Source organism: Lipotes vexillifer, unplaced genomic scaffold, assembly GCF_000442215.2.
Source record: "Lipotes vexillifer unplaced genomic scaffold, Lipotes_vexillifer_v1.1 scaffold973, whole genome shotgun sequence".
Taxonomy (NCBI): domain Eukaryota; kingdom Metazoa; phylum Chordata; class Mammalia; order Artiodactyla; family Lipotidae; genus Lipotes; species Lipotes vexillifer.
The window spans coordinates 496,636-502,836 of NW_006792653.1; positions in this window are offsets into that span (position 1 = coordinate 496,636).

Genomic DNA, 6,201 nt, shown 5'->3' on the forward strand with positions numbered 1-6,201 from the left:
GCCTCTGTATATCTTCTTTGGTGAGGTATTTGTTAAAGTCTTTGGTCCATTTTTTTTTGGGTTGTCTCTTTTCCTATTTTGAGGTTAAGTGTTCTTTGTTTATTTTGAATGGCAGTCCTTTATTAAATGTATCTTTTGCAAATATTTTCTCCCCAGCCTGTGGCTTACCTTCTAATTCTCTTGTTAATGTCTATTGAATAGCAAAAGTTATCAATTTCAATTAAATACAGCTTATCAATTATTTATTTTATGGATCATCCATTGGTGGTATGTGTATTAGCCCCTTTCATAGGTTTGAAGTAGTTGTGGTGTTTTTAAAAAATTTTTATCTTCCCGACAGCTAATGATATTGTGGTATGTATCTCTTCATTTGGCTTCTCACTTGTATCATTTATCACATCCTTTACTATATAACAAACTGATAAGTGTAAATAAATTTCCTCTGAGTTCTATGAGCCATTCTAGCAAATGACTGAACTCAAGGAAGGAGTCATGGATTTACCTAGTCAGTCAAAGTATAAGTGACAACCTGAGACTCGTGACTGGCATCTGAAGTGGGGGCAGTGTTGTGGGACTGAGCCCTTCCTTAACTTGTGGGATCTGATGCAAGCAGATAGTGTCAGAACTAAAATAAATTGTAGGAGACTCAGCTGGTGTCAGAGAATCGGTCAGTGTGGGGGAAAACCCCTATACATCTGTTGACTTAATCAGCTGCTTAAGGGCAACTGACCTGCTTCTGGTCAGAGCCTCAAAACTACATACCAGAATGCATATATATTTTATATATTTAAATATATATTTTATTTATTTATATTTTTAAATATATTTTATATGTTTTAAATATATTTTTATATTTGTTATATTTTTATATATATTTAAATATACATAAAATATGTATACTTTTTAAATATATATTCTTCTTTCATTATTGATTTTGGTAATTTGTGGCTTCTATTTCTTATTCAGTTTGAGTAGGCTTATCAGTATTACTGATCCTTTCAAAACTTCAGCTTTCTTTCAATCCCAGGTTTCAGCACCAAAAGTAAAACAAAAAACAAACAAACAAAAAACAACTTTAGGTTTCAGTTTCATTGTTTTTCCTATTGTTTTTCTGTCTTGAATTTCACTGAAATCTATTCTTATATTTACTAGTTCTTTCATCTGTTTGTTTTGTGTTTATTTTGCTCTTTCTAAAAAATTTTCTATGTTGGAGGCTTAGATTATTGATTTGACACCATTGTTCTCTTCTAATATGAATTTTGAGCGCTATAAATATCCTCCTATGCAGGTCTCTAGCTGCTCCCTACAAATTTTAATGCATTGAGTGTTCAATTTTTTTGTAATTCAAAATATACTCTAATTTCCCCAGTGATTTCCTCTTTTAATCATATTTAGAAGTATGTTATTAAATTTCCAAATATTTAAGAAATTTTCAGATATCTGTTTATTTCAAACTTCTGTGTTAACTCTGTTATGACTAAAGAACATTGTATTATTTTTAAATAAACTTTATTTTTGGAAAAATTTTAGATTTATAGAAAAATCTATTATAGAATTTTCATGTTTTGCACACTAATTTTTCCTATTATTAACATCTTTCATGAGAAAGATAGTTTGTTACAATTGATTAAATAATGTAGATACATTATTAACTGAAGAACGCGGTAAAAACTAATGTCCTTTAGGTATATTAGGTAAATCGTATACCTAAAGGACATGTTCTAGGACCCCAATTGAGATGACATATTACATTTAGTCATCATGTTTCTATAGGCTAGCAACTCTCGGCTGCAATAGTTTCTCAGACTTTTCTTATTTTTGATGATACTGACAGTTTTGAAGAATACTGGTCAGGTATTTTGCAGGATGACCCTCTATTGGAATTTGTCTGAGGCTTTTCTCATGGTCAGACCTAGGTTATAAATTTGACGAGGAGGACTTCAGAAATAATGTACTGTCTTTATCATATAATTTCAAGGGTACATACTATTCAGCATTACTTGTTATTGTTAATGTTGACCTTAGTTATCTGGATGAAGTAGGGTTTTTCAGGTTTTCCACGGTAAAATTATTAGTTTTATTCCCTTTTACAGAGTGAATCTTTCGAAGGAAGTCACTACTCACAGTCCACACTTAAGAACTGGGGATTTATGCTTCATTTCCTTGAAGGTAGATATCTATATGAATTATTTTGAATTCTTCTGACCAGGAAGTTTGTCTCTTCTCCCTCACTTGTTTACTTCAATAATTTCTGTATCACTGTGACTCATGATTACTCTACATCGATGACGTTATGTCAAACGGTCATAAAGCAGACAACTGAGTAGAACTGCTAATGTCTACAGCCAGAAAAATTTGAACCACATAGATAAATTGGTATTCATTTATAACCCAAAGATAAAATGAATATCCATGAGTCCACATAGATATAAATGATTGAATAAATAAGTACATCACAGAAGAAGAAACAAAATCTCCCATGCAGAAGGATTGTAAATAATTTATTTCGATACCCTACTTTCAAAGAGGTATGGCATAACTTCTAATTCCATAAGTGTAGGCTACACATAGTAATTTTCTTCCAAAAAGTACACTATGGAAATGGGACATTTAACTTTCCAGTGGAAAATGTGGAGTAAATTGACTCCACAGTAACTTCACAGTGGAGAAATCTGTCAAACACTACCTCAGCCAAGTGATCAAGTCAACATAAGTAGTGAATATCATGTTGATAGAATTTACCCTTGATATGAGGTTACAAAAATGAGATTTTATCTTTGTGTTCTTTCTCCTAAAGACCCATAACCCCAGTCTAAATATGAGAAAAATATCAGACCAATTCTAATACAGGGCTACCCTACAAAATACCTGACCAGTATTCCTTGATACTGTCAACATTATCAAAAGCAAGGGAAGTCTGAGAAAGTCACAGCCAAGAATACTTGGCATAAGGAGGCATGATGACTGCATGTAATGAAGTATCCCGGATGGAACCTTGAAACAGAAAGAGGATATTAGGCAAAAATAAAGGAAATCTGAAAAAAGCTTGGGCTTTAGTTAATAATGATGAATCAGTATTGGTTCAGTAATTGTAACAAATATGTTGTACTAACATGAGATGTTAATATAGGGAAAACTGAGTGTGAGGTAGATGGAAACCCTCTGTACTCTCTTTTCCATTTTTCTATAAATCTAAAACTGTGCTAAACAATAAAGTTTATTTCAAACAAAAAGACTTTTAAAATACACAGTAGAAATATTTGCTTAATAATAGCATGTTTTATACATGCCTATGTATGTATGTACTGATCTACAGCAAGGAACACAACCAGCATTTAACAATTAATTAAAATCAGGGGGAGAATAGAGTGAGACAGAGATTCGCATGTATCTGAAATGTAGAGTGATGTATATGCTGCCTGACTGCAGACTGCAGTTACAAATTCCTCCAGTCTCTGCAGATATGCTCAGTCTAGGACAAATGGAAGCTCCAGGGTTTGGTGCCCTGCAGTCCATCAGATCACAGCTTTAGAATAGTAAGGGAGTTCTACCTGCAATAAGTGCTTCCCCATCTTTTTTATTATTCTTCCTTGGTAAATGTGCTCAATGATATTTGCCCTTAATAGTGGAACCTGCATTTCCATTTTGTTGCATACATATATCTTCTTTCTCACAGAAAATGATTATGGGACCAAACCTTTGTTAAAGGTTCACTGTGTCACTCATTATGCCAAAAGTGAATCTGCTTTTGAAAATTTCTTTTGGGGCAGCAATTTGCTATAATTATGCTGGTCAGGCAGCAACAGTTACATTAATTTTATATGAAATGAGAGATAAATATATTATGTATGCACAATTACAGAATTGTTATTCATAAAACATAGCATACCCTGCAAAACAATTCAGGTTAACTACTTTAAAATTAATCCCATTTTTGATAGTTCTAGCAAACTACCAGTACTACTTATACTACTATTCTTATGTATTACACAGATTCTGGTAGCTACAAAATAATTGAGTGTCAAAAAAGTTTTTTTTAAAGCTTGTTTATTTATGTTTATCCTTAATGGCATTACAAAAATAAGGATTTTAGAATTTAATATGAAAAACTTTTTTCCTAATGGTGAACTTAAAATATGTTACTTCTGAGACAAAATAGCCACTTTAAAAAGCACGTTTTTCTATCTTCAAATGAAAACACCTTAAAAGAATATATTACACAAAAATATATGAAGATAGTAATGAATTTTTTAAAAAAATTCTCTATCAATATACATCCCATTTAAAAATTTTATATTTTTATGTACAAATCTCTGAAATCTATCAAAAATAATATCATGCTAGTGCAATCCTTGTTATGAAACTTGCCTTGGACAGACCATGGATCATTATGGGGAAATGCAGCTTAGATTCATGCAGAGGTATCATATTGGTTGGTTCCCACTTCAAAGGAAGGTTGGTGGGTAAATTGGATCTAACTGTACTACAGGCAGAACTGGTGTCCAATTAAATGATATTCTATGATGGTTTTATAACTTTAATGGTATCATTTGCACATTTATTAATTTCACCAATAAATACCCAGCCCAAATGAAAAATTAATCAAATCAGCTATTTGGAAATATGTAATTGTAAAAATATGTCACAGTTAATTCACAAGTTTAAAATATTTTATTTAATTCAATTTAACAGTTTTGACTATTTAAAATAGACAAAAGCAAAATTTAGATTATTTCCCATGAAAAGAATTTATCAGTATAAACATTGAGAGTTGGTCTATAAAAGTAAATCTGGGTATATATTTATACAATGGAATATTACTCAGCCATAAAAAAGAATAAAATAATGCCATTGGTAGCAACATGGATGGACCTAGAGATTATCATACTAAGGGAAGTAAGCCAGACAGAGAAAGACAAATATCATGATATTGCTTATATGTGGAATCTAAAAAAAAAATGATACAAATGAACTTATATACAAAACAGAAGTAGATCCACAGATATAGAAAACAAACTTATGGTTACCAAAGGAGAAATGGGGTGGTAAATTAGGAGTTTGGGATTAACATGTACACACTACTACATATAAAATAGGTAACCAACAAGGACTTACTGCATAGCACATGGAACTATACTTAATATTTTGTAATAACCTATAAGGGAAAAGAATCTGAAAAAAACATATATGTATATAACTGAATCACTTTGCTGTATACCTGAAACTAACACAACATTGTAAATCAAATATACTTTAATAAAAAATGAAAGGAAACAAATCTGGGTAATTCAAGGTAAACTCTTGTTTTGTCTTAGAATTTCCTATTTAATTTCAAAAATAGAAAAGATTTCCATGAAGGCACATTGTCTTCTATCGAAATTAGTGAGTCTGAATCGCTAAGGCACATTTTCCTTCAAGTTTCCAAATGATTCTAAGAGCCTATTTTATCTACACTGGAAGAAATATTTGGATGAAACATTTTATAAAACTGAACCAGTTTGTATGTTATGAAACTAACACCCACTTCCATATGTTCATGTTAATTAATTTCCAAAGTGTTAGTTGCTGTTATGTAGACAAATCCATAAAAGAGCATAGACCACTCCACCCCCTGAGATAATGAATGACAAGGCTCTGGCAGCAGATGGTGACTAGGTCATTTCTTTTTCCATCTGGAATCATACCTGATTAGATTAGAAAATACCAAAATATCATAAAATATATTGCCTATTTTTTATGCTTGAGGATGACCAACTCAGAGCAATATGCAGAAATGTCTACACAAAGTCACATGCATGGCTAAAGAAGATGATGGAAATCAATGCAACTGCTATTGAACATTCTAAATTACTTCTATTGAATCTACCATTGACTTCTGTACCATATTTTAGTTGGGCCAACTGATGAAAATCAGATTTATTTCTTAATATTGAGGAGAAAAATCAATGAAGTCTTATAGCAAGTTAGGTAAAAAATAAACACTTTCTCCAGTTCTCTAAAAAGAACTAACATAATGAGAATGAGAAGGACAGAGACTTCCAGAAATTATTAACAGCTAATTGACAACCTGATTCATAGAATAAATATGAGTTTCATACAGAGCTTGATCATCTATATCAACAGTCAAAACTACTTATCTAAACGCATAAGCTTAGCAGAGCAAAATGTTTGTTTATACCTAGTTTTCACTAAAATAAAGGG